This window comes from Phalaenopsis equestris, unplaced genomic scaffold, assembly GCF_001263595.1.
Source record: "Phalaenopsis equestris unplaced genomic scaffold, ASM126359v1 Scaffold000004, whole genome shotgun sequence".
In the NCBI taxonomy this organism is placed as follows: Eukaryota; Viridiplantae; Streptophyta; class Magnoliopsida; order Asparagales; family Orchidaceae; genus Phalaenopsis; species Phalaenopsis equestris.
In genome coordinates this window covers 283523-295779 of record NW_018164446.1, presented here as the reverse complement: position 1 = coordinate 295779, position 12257 = coordinate 283523, and the positions used below count along the sequence as shown (strand labels likewise).

General features: G+C 34.4%; 2 protein-coding genes across 14 annotated transcripts in view; one reads left to right on the top strand and one right to left on the bottom strand.

Annotated features, from left to right (window-relative positions):
• The window catches only part of LOC110018171 (mediator of RNA polymerase II transcription subunit 21), a 21205-nt gene extending 17739 nt beyond the window's left edge, over positions 1 to 3466 (bottom strand). For 3 of the 13 annotated variants that reach the window (XM_020715385.1, XM_020715392.1, XM_020715398.1), the window contains exon 1: positions 3153 to 3376. The gene's annotated coding sequence lies outside the window, so the exon portion shown is untranslated. The other 10 variants (XM_020715387.1, XM_020715393.1, XM_020715386.1 and 7 more) reach the window with 9 other exon arrangements.
• Positions 1 to 12257, top strand: part of LOC110018170 (cytosolic isocitrate dehydrogenase [NADP]-like) — a 103665-nt gene that overhangs the window by 29520 nt on the left and 61888 nt on the right. The gene's annotated exons all lie outside the window — the stretch shown is intronic.

Here is a 12257-nt window from a genome sequence, read left to right as displayed (position 1 = left end):
CTTTCCCTCACTCTAACTACCGCACTCTTTTTTTCTTTTTCTTTCTCTTTCTAAACAGGAAAAAAAACACCCTGCCAAAAAAGGACAAAATTGTTGTGCATCTTGAACTCATCGAAATCTTGTAGTCTCATAGCAACCCCGTCTACAATAAGGTATAAGAAATGCATCAAGTATGGGATATGTTTGTTGCAACAAATGGAATCCGTGCGCTCATAGCATGACAAGGGAAATTCATAAGTGATGTCCGCAAAATAGTAAATAATCTCCTTACACTCTTTTTTTATCAAAACAAAGAAAATGATATGTTACATCAAATTTTCATACAAGTACTCCATACAGTCTTTTTTTAAACCTTTCTTAGCGCAGAGGATTTCAAAAGACGGCAACATCATTTTACAACATTAACCATGCGCACTTTTTTTGACATGTTGATTAGGGCTGAGACTTCCAAAGGTGCCATCTATGTAAAAAAGACATCAGGAGGCTCCCAAATTTCATCACAATAAATTTTAAAAAAAACAATTACATTGAACCTATTGGTCCAAAAAAATAATTAAAATGAAAGTAAAAACAGAGAAATGAAAAAAATAAATGCTTTAGCTATTAAATGACTCATTTCAAAAGAACAAAATTAAACGCTCACATTAACGGGGCCTTTAAGGAAGGACATTTGCCTAATATCATAGAATGACGACTTAAGCATTGATCCTAAGAGATCATCATACACCAGCAAAAATTAATCCCTGCGCATGATCAAATTCCAACTAATAGAAGGCAGCACACAATTAAAGCTAAGTATAGAACCATAAAACATGAAGAAGTTGAATAAACGAACAAGATACTCAAATTAAAGATTGATGACAAGGAAACTTCTCTCACCATTAAGCCTTCCATTTCCAAAGAAAACTTACCAAGTTAGGAAACATATCATGTAGAGATTACGTATCTTAAAATCCTTCAAAAAAAAAAGCATAAGTAAAAGATTTTCAATGATGAAAATTTTCAAGAAAAAAGAAACAAATAACGATATGCATATCAAAATCATTAAGCTTATTTATTAACAAAAAAAGATGTTCAAACATTAAGCTTATACATTAACAAAAAGGAATTTCCATTACAAAATTCACTCTCATTAACATTTAGCTAATCCAAAACCCATACCCATTGCATATGCTTGAGGCTTTCCTAGCTTGAATTCAACCCTTTACATATTCCAACTTTTTTTATAACTCATTAAAATACATATTTTTTAACATGAAAATATTAAACAGGGGCTAACTTTACACAGTATCCTTCACTCCCAGGGTGATCAAACTAATTACAATGCAAAACAAATAAACATAACCTTAAGTGCTAAAAAATTTTACTTATCTTAATTAAAAAAGATACTAGAAATTAAACAAATTTCAATCACCACTCCAACAAATATTAGACAGAAAGTGCATGAGAAAAAAAAAGTAGGAAAATCACAATCAGATGGAAAAATATGTTTAAAAAAATGCTTATTTATTATACCCAATTTAAGTATGGAATTGAAATCATCACTTCGTGGAGTTTAGAATTGCATTGATTTCTAATTAAATTTAAACAGATGATGGAATCCAAAAAACTCATAATTTTCAAATGTGTTTTAAATTCAAGAAACCAAACAAGCCCTAACAGAAGTAGAAGTTAGTCATCCTCATCTAAAAAGCAATATCAGTTCTTGCTATCACGCCCAATGACGACAAAATTTCAACCCACTTGTGTATCTAGTTAAGATATTTCTCCCAAATGACTTTAAAAAAAACATTCTTCAAAACTTTTTCCCATCATCATCATCAGCCCCATTAACTCCTATTGAGTTCTACGAGAGGCATTAAATGAACTTTCAAATGCATTTTGCACTTTCTAGCTATTTTACCTTAATTTGTCTCTTCTCATAGTTAATACAGTATTATGCATTGTCCCTTCATCATTTTCCCTCTATAATACTTGCATAACCCACCTTAGTCTATTTTTTACAAGTATATCTTCAACACAAATGCTACTCTCACTGACACTGTCAATATATTTGTGCTTGCTCAACATAAGCATCAAAAATATGCAATTTAAGGAAGTATTCCAAAGTTGTAGCCACCAAACTAACAACTGTTAATCATGCATTGTAAATAAATAAAAATTTTCCTGGTACATTCACGGAAAAACCAACATTACCAAAATCAATGTTTGAACTACAAAACCCATTATTCCATCAAAATTTATGAAACTTAAAAAATTCTCAAGAAAATGTACCCATTGAGCTAAGGAATTAGAAGGGAAAATATCTCATTCAAAAAAAGCAATAGGAAATAGATGAACTGCTCTCAAAAACCATTTTAACAAAGTTTCAAATAGAACACCTTTTAGTGTACCAATGAAACTTCAATTTGGAAAGTAGCTATAAATTTCTCAATTCTTAACCCAATAACATCAAAACTTGATTACCCATTCGGTTTTAGTGAAGTCATTGAAACTGTATACATCAATTAATCACACATTAATCAAATTGCTATCTACTAAATACTAAGCATGACTACTTGCCAGGGAATAAATATTTAACGGCCAAGTAGGAGTGAGTACTCTTAATTGACTATCATATTATCTTCAACTAAACGCAAACTGATAAATTAATCTGATTAGCTCACTTATTTTCAATAACATATGAGAAATAGGTTTTAATTATAATTATAAAGTGTTGACTATAGATAAATTGTTTCATAAGTCATAAATAAATTTAATTATCAATTATTTATAGTTATAACGCACGAATAAAAATATAATAATTAATTGAATGGCAGTCCATTGCATCCTAAGCTACTAATCATATCAAATTGTTGTCTATGCCTAAGCAGGTGATGAACATAATTAATTAGTCACATATTACAATTTAAGAATTCATACTATATGACTAAACTTCATATATTAATTATATTCACCAGCAAAAAAAAATACAGAGATGGAGGATGCCGACAAAAAGTAAAAATGATAGCAAAATTCAGCTTAGGCATTATTAACTTAGGGGCTGTTGGGTAGCAGGATTAAACCTAAATCCTACAGCATCTTAAATCCCCTTTCTCCTCCGCTTTGCATAAATACCGGATTTAGTAAATCCCGTTGAAAGGCGGACTTACGGGATTATGCGGAACTGAAGCGCTCGATGGGTGGTGAGAGGAAGGAAGAGAAAGACTAGGGTTAGTGGGGTAGGAGCGGCGTGGAAATGGGACTTTTACGAGAGCTTCAGAGATCTTTGTACGTTGCGATCCACTCGTTGTCTTCGCATCTAGCTCCAGTTGTGACAGTATCGCGAGCGTTTCGGACGCGACAGGAGGACGAAGTGGAAGGTAGACGGGGTTTGCGGGCACCTTCGCATCTAGCTCCAGTTGTGACAGTATCGCGAGGGTTTCGGACGCGACAGGAGGACGAAGTGGAAGCTAGACGGGGTTTGCGGGCAGCATTAGAAGAACAAAGGGTCGGGATTTAATTAATATAAATTTATTTAATGATTTTTTTTTTTTTTTTTTTTTTTTTTTTTTTTTTGGAAATTTATGATATTTTTAGTTAATTCAATTAATTGATAATCATAAAACAATAAAATATAAATATGATTTTTTTTGGGAAATTTACATTCCAGCCACGCAATTTTTATGTATTTACATTATTAAATCTGAACTTTCATATTTACATACGAAACACTTTGTTTTAAATTTATGCATTGTGTATATTTCAATCTTAAAAAGTAGTATTATGACTATTTTTATTGTGATATTAATGATTTGATTGCTATGTTTGGAAATTTGAATGTTTAGGTGTCAATATACCAGCACATAAGAATTATGTGCGGTGTAACTAAGGCTCTGTTTGGCGCGACTTTTTTGTCGTGTCACGGCCTGTGCCCGCTATTTTTTTTTTTCGTTTGGCGCGTCATTGGTGATCTGGCTTTGAAGAATTCAAGTGAAAGTTGGCTGCGGGTTATACTCAGCTGCCCGCTTTCTGAAAGAAATATTATCGTTTTGTTCCCTCTGCATACCTCCTTCCACGAACGCTTTCTCGCCCTAGCCGTGCACCGAGATCCATCCCCTCTAGGGCTGTCAAAACGGCTCGTTGTTCGCGAGCAGCTCGTGTTCGGCTCGTTAAGAAGCTCGTGTTCGGTTCGTTCGCTAAGTTAATGAGCCGAACAAGAACAAATATTTGTTCGTTCGTGTTCAGCTCGTTTTGGCTCGAAATACTACTAAATATATCTTTGATGAGTAGTATTTTTTAAAAATTTAATTGACTACGAGGCTACAAAAATTTATAATCAATTAAAAATATTAATAAAGAAAATAGAATAAAGATTATTAAATTAGATTCAAATGATGTTTTAAATCTTGCCCCAATTCTTAACATCTTATGGTTATGTGATTAGGGTTGTTAAAACGGCTCATGTTCGGCTCCCTAAGTAAACGACCCCAACACGAACATAATTTTTGAGCTCGAAATATAAACGTGCCGAACACCGAGCTGAGCCTAGGCTTGCCCATGCTCGACTCGTTCACACCCCTAATCATCTCCACATAATCACCACCAACTCATCCATCTTCACTCCACTGACCTGCTCGTGTTCGGCTCGTTTACACCTCTAATCCCCTCCTCATGCGCACCAAAAAACTTCCTCCAGCACTTTGCTGCCTTCCCCCATCGTTCTTCTTCTTCGGGGATCTTGCAGGTAATAATATGTTTTTTTTTTCTTCTCCATTTTGTGGATAACAAACGATGATCCTTCCTTTACAGCTCCGAATCTTTTTTCCTCCCGCACTCCTGGCTTCCTTCGGCTTCTTCAGCGATTTCACAGGTATATGGTTTTTTTTTCTTTTTTTTCTATTAATTTCATATTCCTTAATGTTTCGGATCCTTCTTCCTACCACATTCCTGACTCAAGGTTGTTTTCCTCTTCACTTATCTATCTCATTCCTTCGGAGGATCCATTTTTTATGATAATTGATTTGATGTTGTAGATGAAACCGTACAAACCATCGATTCTCTGCCTACAGATGTTGGGTAACTTTTTGTACCAGAGGCACCCATTGGACATTCTGCCCTTGCTCCAATTGAGGTGACATACCCTCTTCTGCTTCCTGTTGACATCCAGAAGGAAAGAGATGGTCTGTAGAGCTCCCATGAGTCATTGGTCCGACGTATGGACGAGACAGTGGATTCCTTCTCCCGAGCAGCGGGCCTTTAAAAGGTGAATGTCATATTGACGATAAAGGAAGAGTTGGTCATCCTCTACGCATATATCTTTATAACAAACTGGCAGAAGTCCGGGTGGCTAACTCAATCTCTCACGTTCGAGCGAAAGAATAGATAATTGAGAAATATAAGTTAGGGGGGAATGAGTCAAGGTATAATGTTGCCTATGGTAGTCGATGTCTAACCATAACTGAATTCTTAATTCTTATAAAATTTCAAAAATATTTCATCATTATGTGTCCTCAATTTTCATGTTGATTTTATGTGTATATACATAGAGTTAAATAGAGAGTTAGTTACACTTTCATTTTTTTCACTTTTTTCTTCCCTTGCTCAGTTTTCTTAAGAGCTATACAACTTACAAATATTATCCTAAATTGTTTAGTTCAGTCAGGGCGAACAAGCGATCGACCCTATCTTCATTCAATATGAACATACTAGACAACACCTGTGTTTATGATACAAGTGTCGTGTTGCAATAAGTAAAGCCAGAAGTTTGAGCAATGTGTTATCTAAGGGACGACCCAATCTTCTTCTGAGACCAATTTTGGTGTGGGCTCTTACTGCCCTTTTATGTGGAAAATTGATCAATCCTCAACCATTATGGGGTTGCCCCAACCTAAATCAAGCTCGCGGTTGTAATAACTAACATAATTTACCTACACCCGATACAGATTTTATGGTCGAGGGAAATATTTTCACACATGATTTCTTTCGGAGTAGAGCTAGACAGATACGTGGTATTTGGTTCGACCATGAAATTCTACTTGATTGACTTAAAAAATAAGATAAAAGATTGGAAATTTTGATTTCTGAGGGGTTATTGTGAACATTTGAGGGTTTCCACTAGGTCGGTTGGTGGCCCATACAAAAAAGAGAAAAGGGAACCCCCCCCCCCCCCCAACTCAAAGCATTAGAATCGGTCATCTTGAGGAAGCAATTGTTAGTGTTCCAGTATACTGACCCAATAATAGTCAATCGGGTGTTGAATATGTACTAGTATGGTTTGATGAATCCAGAATCATGGTTTGTTTTAGACAAAGTTGATGGGAAGTGGCAGCTTGACAAGGTTGCATAGCTTTTCAGGAAAGAGCCAATAAAGAGAAAGAGAATAAATGCCACTCCGCAAGGGGTGGCCAAAGAAATGGAAGAGGGTGACTTGACAGGTTATGCCATCCCACATTCAAAACTTATACACCCAGTCTCCAAAACTTCAATCGTTATTCAAAATAAGGTTAATATGGAACTAATATTAATCAAACAGAACCCTGCTTTGATGAATCTAGGGGATTAAAGGGAGGATCGTTGAGAGAAGCTGACTCCTTCTGTCCTAGGATCAAGGGTTGGATGAAATTCAACAAAAGAGGCTCTTTGGCCCTCAACCTCAGGTCACATTCCCTATCTAAAAGGGAGGAAGCTATTCAACCCTTTCTACAATCGTTGGCCGACCCAATGGAGTTGGAGAGCTCTAAAGAAAGTTTGGGAGGGGAGCATGAATCGATCAAAGAAGCAAAGCACCAACAAAAGGCAAGGCTCTGACTTCTGATTTTGACTACTTCCTTCCCTCACCTCCAAGAAATATGAAGGGAAATAAGGATCACTGGATTCCCTTGCAGAAGAAGCAACTGAAGGTCGTTATGAATTTGCATTCTAACTTTGAGTTAATAAACATTGAGAGGGATCGGTTCCGCCTAAACTCTACATTGGTTGAGTATGCTACAACCATTGCAGACATCAATTGGTCAACAGGTCTTGAAAAGCACTTGGACTACCTCCGCATTATTGAAGTATGTCATTTAGTCGACCACTTCTAACTAATTGGGTATATTTTGACACATCATATGACTTTGCTTTACTTAGCCATAAGAGATAAGGACATGAAAGCTGAGGCTAAAGCAAGGTTATTTAGGGAGCAGGCGAAAGCGACGACCATTAGGGCAGCTGAGGCTGAGGCTTAATTGAGGGATATAAAAGTGGAATTAGAAATAGTGTCTGAGTGGGTGTCTGTTGTTCATGAGAAAAATACTGAATTACCAAGCAGATGGCCACTATGAAGGCGACCAGAGAATTTCTTGATACCCAGGTCAAGTACTACGTGGGTATCATAAGAACATTACAGTTGACTAGTTTGTTAGAGTGGGGATGGTCAACCCTGAGTATTCTAATATCAAAAAATTTAAAAAGCTTTTTTATGATCCTTCAGCATCTGAATACCAAGATGAGTCTGAGGGAGATAATGTGGCAGACGATGGATCATCCAACACACAACCCAACAACCCCATGTACATGACAATTTTTGTTTCTACGTGCAATGAATGATCAAATGAATGAAATATGCCTTTTTGGCCACTTTTACTTATAATTTTTGTTTACTTGAATCTTGATTTCGTTCTTCATACTTTGATTAATTTCTGATCTTCGTTTGGCTCGAGTTTTACTTTTGCCGCTTAAGGATTGAAGGTTAATTTCATTTGTGTGAGTAAGTCAGACAACATGGTGTCACTATCAGTTGTTCATGATTTCATTAGTTGTTAGGCCATTATGCATCAAATCAGTTTGTTTTGGATATCAACTCTTAGGTGGACCTAAATTTTTTGTTTAAACATGCTCAAAATTTTCATTTGGTCAATCTACACCTAGTAAGACGCTAATCGATCATAATTTTTCATAGTGGGTTTGTCGAAATCCTTTGCGGAGCTGTGTTGCTATTGAGCAGATAATGAATTCTAAAAATTGATTCTCAATACTTAAATAATTTTAAGTTTTGAGGCTATGAGATTGAGCATTAGAACACTTCTTTTGGTCTTCTTTTTAGGTACTATAGTTCTCCCAGTATCATCTCGTGTGAGTTTCATTGACATTTTAGTTTCCCAGGTGTTGTTTAAATTCGAAATTGTAATCGCACAATTAATTTTTTCTCAAAAATAGGAAAATGAAATAAAAGCTCATATGAAATTAAATTCATAAGTATGAGAGTCGTAAAACTACTTTTCAAGCATCGATGCAATGTAGTTCTTTTAAAGGAAAAAAATTCTTAGATCATCTCAGCTTCCCATTTTGTGAATCTTTTTTCTAGTGTATAACTTTAGCTTTTAAGCTCTAGGGGCAACTTGTTGATTGATGATGAACATAATGATATAGGTCTGATTGAGCTTATCGACCGATTATCCCCATATAATTGAATCGGCTTTCTTCAGCACTAGATCACCTGGTGAAAATTCAATCTCTAAGATATTCTATTATACTACCAAGCAGTTCTTCTCTTTATCTCTTCTTGTCAGAGTGCTGCATTGTTTTGAACTTTCTCTAATAGATCGAGAGCAAACATCATTCCTTCACTATTCACTTCTTTTCAGTCGGTGAGATTGTATTTGATCGGCAACATGGCTTCTATTCCTTAAGAAATCATGTAAGTTGTTTTCCCGGTTGCCGATGATGGTGTGGTTTGGACAACCCATAAGACAAAGAGGAGTAAATCTACTCAATTACCTCTTGCCCTTTTGACCTTCTTCCTTAAAAGGTTTAAGATGATTTTGTTTCCAGCCTCCGTTTGTCCGTTACACAAATTTTAGGTTGATTCCTTCTTTTTGACATAAATATCTCACTCCATGATTTGTAAGCTAAGTTTCATTGTCAGTGATAAGTATCAGGGGTAAGTCATATTGATAAATAATGTTTATCCAAATAAAATTTTGAACTACTTTTGTGGGGATTCAAGATAGGGCGTTTTCTTCTATCCACTTTGAGAAATAATCCACGATGACTATGAGAAAATTTAACTGGGCTTTTGAGGGGGGAAACAAACTAGTGATATCAAGTTCCCAAATAGTGAATAGTCAGGGACTGACATCAGTTATAGCTTTTGGGTCAGTTGATTTTGTAATGGGGTGTAATTCTGACATTACTCGCATCTTCTAAAAACTCTTCCATGTCCTTCATGAGGATCATCCAAAACTAGCCTTGCCTCTAAACACGATGCGTCAAGGTTTTATCACTAAAATGGCTACCACACTCACCAAAATGTACTTCTCGAAGGATTTATTCTACCTCAGTTTCCTTCACACATCTCAAATGAGGTGGTTAACCTTTAAAAATTTATGTGATTTAATGTTAAAGTGCCTTCTGAAAAATTTTAAAATTCAATTGGATTAAGGGTTTTAAAAATTTTAAAATGTTTGAGCTTTAAAGTTATTTTAGAAGTTTAAAATGTTTAAAGCCTTATAAGCTATTTTATTCGATTTAAAGTGTTTTGGCATTTCCCTTTGGTTTAAGTTTTAAGTTATTTTATTTGATTTAAAATGTTTTGGTATTTTTATTTGGTTTGAGTGTTCTTACATTTTATTTGATAAAGTGTTTTGATATTTTCTTTTAGTTTAAGTATTTAAACTTAAGTATCTTAATTGTTTAAATTTAAAGTGTTTTAAAGTATTTTGAAATTAATATTTTATTTATTATTTTAAAGTATTTAGAAATTTTAAGTTTATTTTTAAAAGTTTTTAAGTTACTCTCATAAAAAGATTTTGTGAATTATCTTTAAGAGGCTTTATTTTCCATTTTAAATCATTATATTTTGGTCTTAAAATAATTCTATTAGGCTTAAAATTTATATTAATTTCTTTTAAAAGGGTTTTAATTATTTTATTTAAGTTTAATATTTACTTTATTCCATCTTTTATTTTTAAATTATTTTAAATTTATTTTTAAATTGTTCTAAAATTCTTTTAAAAGATTTTAAGTTCTATTTTTTGTTTTTAATTTTTTTAAATTTCATTTTTAAACCATTTTAAAATTCATTTAAATGATTTTGTTTTTTTAAATTTTAAAATACATTTTTTTAAATTTCATGTTTCATTTTAAAAGGTTTTAAAACTCATTTTGGGGGATTTTATGTTTCATTTTTATTAAGTAATCACAAAGAGAACATACACACGAGAGATTTTCTTTCTCTTTTTTTTATTAAATTATTTGTTTTATTTATCATTCAGTTTCACATACAAAGACATAAGAAAATAAATGGAAAAAAATTTTATGGGTTGACTACACATGAAGCATGCCAAACTTGGAGAAAACTTACATAAATTATACTACACACGATGCATATCAAGCATGGAGAAATTTTACATAAAGTAGACTACACATGATATATACCAAACATGGGAAAATTTTCCATAAAGTGGACTACACATAAAGCATACCAAGCATGTAGAAAATTTACATAAAGTAGACTGCACATGAGTATACTAAGCATGAAGAAAATTTACATAAAGTGGACTGGCATGAAACATACCAAGCATCGAGAAAACTTTTATGGATTAGACTACACATGAATAGATAGAACCAGATAGTGAACTCTACATCGTAAAAACTTAATGTATGGTAAACTATATATGTAATTTAAGTTAACTTTACATAGAATAGCAATGTGAGAGTGAATATTATAAATGCCTCCATGAAAGTGACTACATGGAGAAAAAAATGGAAAGTGTAGTACTAATAAAGGAAGAATAAGAAGAAGAAGAAGAAGAAGAAGATAGTAGAATAAGATGGATGCAGTGTGTGGAGACAAAAGTAGAAGGAGAAAAATAGTAGAATAAGATGGAAGCGGCGTGTTGATGAAAAAAGTAGAAGGGGAATAGATGATTAGAAGAAAGGGTTTGGGAAATAAAGTGGAACAAGAAGTAAGAGACTGAAGAAGATGAAAGTTCATAGAAAACTGTAGAAGGATATGTAAAATGAAGAAGATGAAAAAGAGGTGGTAGAAGAAGTAAAAAATAAAATATAAGAATGAAAAGAAGTAGACTGAGAGGGTAGAAGATGATAGGCAGGAAGAAGAAGAAAAGTGAGAGAATATAATACTTACAATGGAAGGCCAAAGATTATTAGAATGTAAGAGAGGAACAAGAGCATCCGAATAGAGTGGAAAATGACAAGAGGGAAGGATGAGAGACCGAGTGTTTTTGTCTAAAATTTTCAAAGGAGAAGAGCATGATCTTCTGACAGAGTGAGGACTCCTTTTAATAGTTAGAGTTAGAGTATTAGAGAGTAGGAGAAGTTGGGGGTTCAAAATCAGAGTAAGAAAAAGCGAAGTGAGGCATCAGTTGGGAGGCGAGCATGCAGCTAGTGGGAGGCGCTAGAGTGCTGCTCCTCAATTTGGAATGAGGGGAATGTGGTGCCTATTCACCACTTTAGGTGGTGCTAAGGTGTCTTGCCTCAATATGGAGCACTTGAGAGAAAAGGAGGAAGTGCATAAGCGCCACTGAGTGGCAAAGAGATGTACGGTGATGCATTCTGCTACATCCAACTGATAATATGCTTAAAAAGAAGGGGGATGGGGGTGCCTAAGCGCCATCTTGAGTGGCGTCAGGGTGTTTACGTGGCGCCGGTATGCCACCTTTAGACACGAGTGTGCCAACTCTAAGTATGAATGTACCACCTTAAGACACATGTGTGCCTAGTGGTTATGGCTAAAATGACGACCTTAGCTCACCTAAAAGGGAGATTTTCAAAAATATGCAATCATTATTGGTTGAAGTGATTCTTATTTCATGAAAATTTGGGTCAAAGTGTAGACCCCGCCCAAGGAGAGAGAAAATTGATATTTTGATGAAAATTATGATGAGCTTAAAATTAGTCGCTTCTGAAGTTTTGAGCTAAATTTGACGATATTTTGAGTTTGGAGTTGATTTGAATTTTTTTCGAAGTTAAAATCATAATTATCATCCAAATTATCATAATAATTGTCCAATTTATTGTGTGTTGACCTCACTTTTGGTTGAGGTCTAGAAAACTTCTTTAGTAGCCTAGGTCTAGCCATAGGACTTTCCTATTGACTAGTCTTAGAAAATTAGAAAAGGTACCCCCACCATTAGAAATTCAAAACTCTTCTTTTTACTCAACTTGAAATTCCACATATTGATCTTAACCTCTAGCATTTAGTAGATAAGATCATTATAAGAGAATTCAAGAAGAATCCCTATAGGATTACTTGACTTTAGGGTCGACCCTGG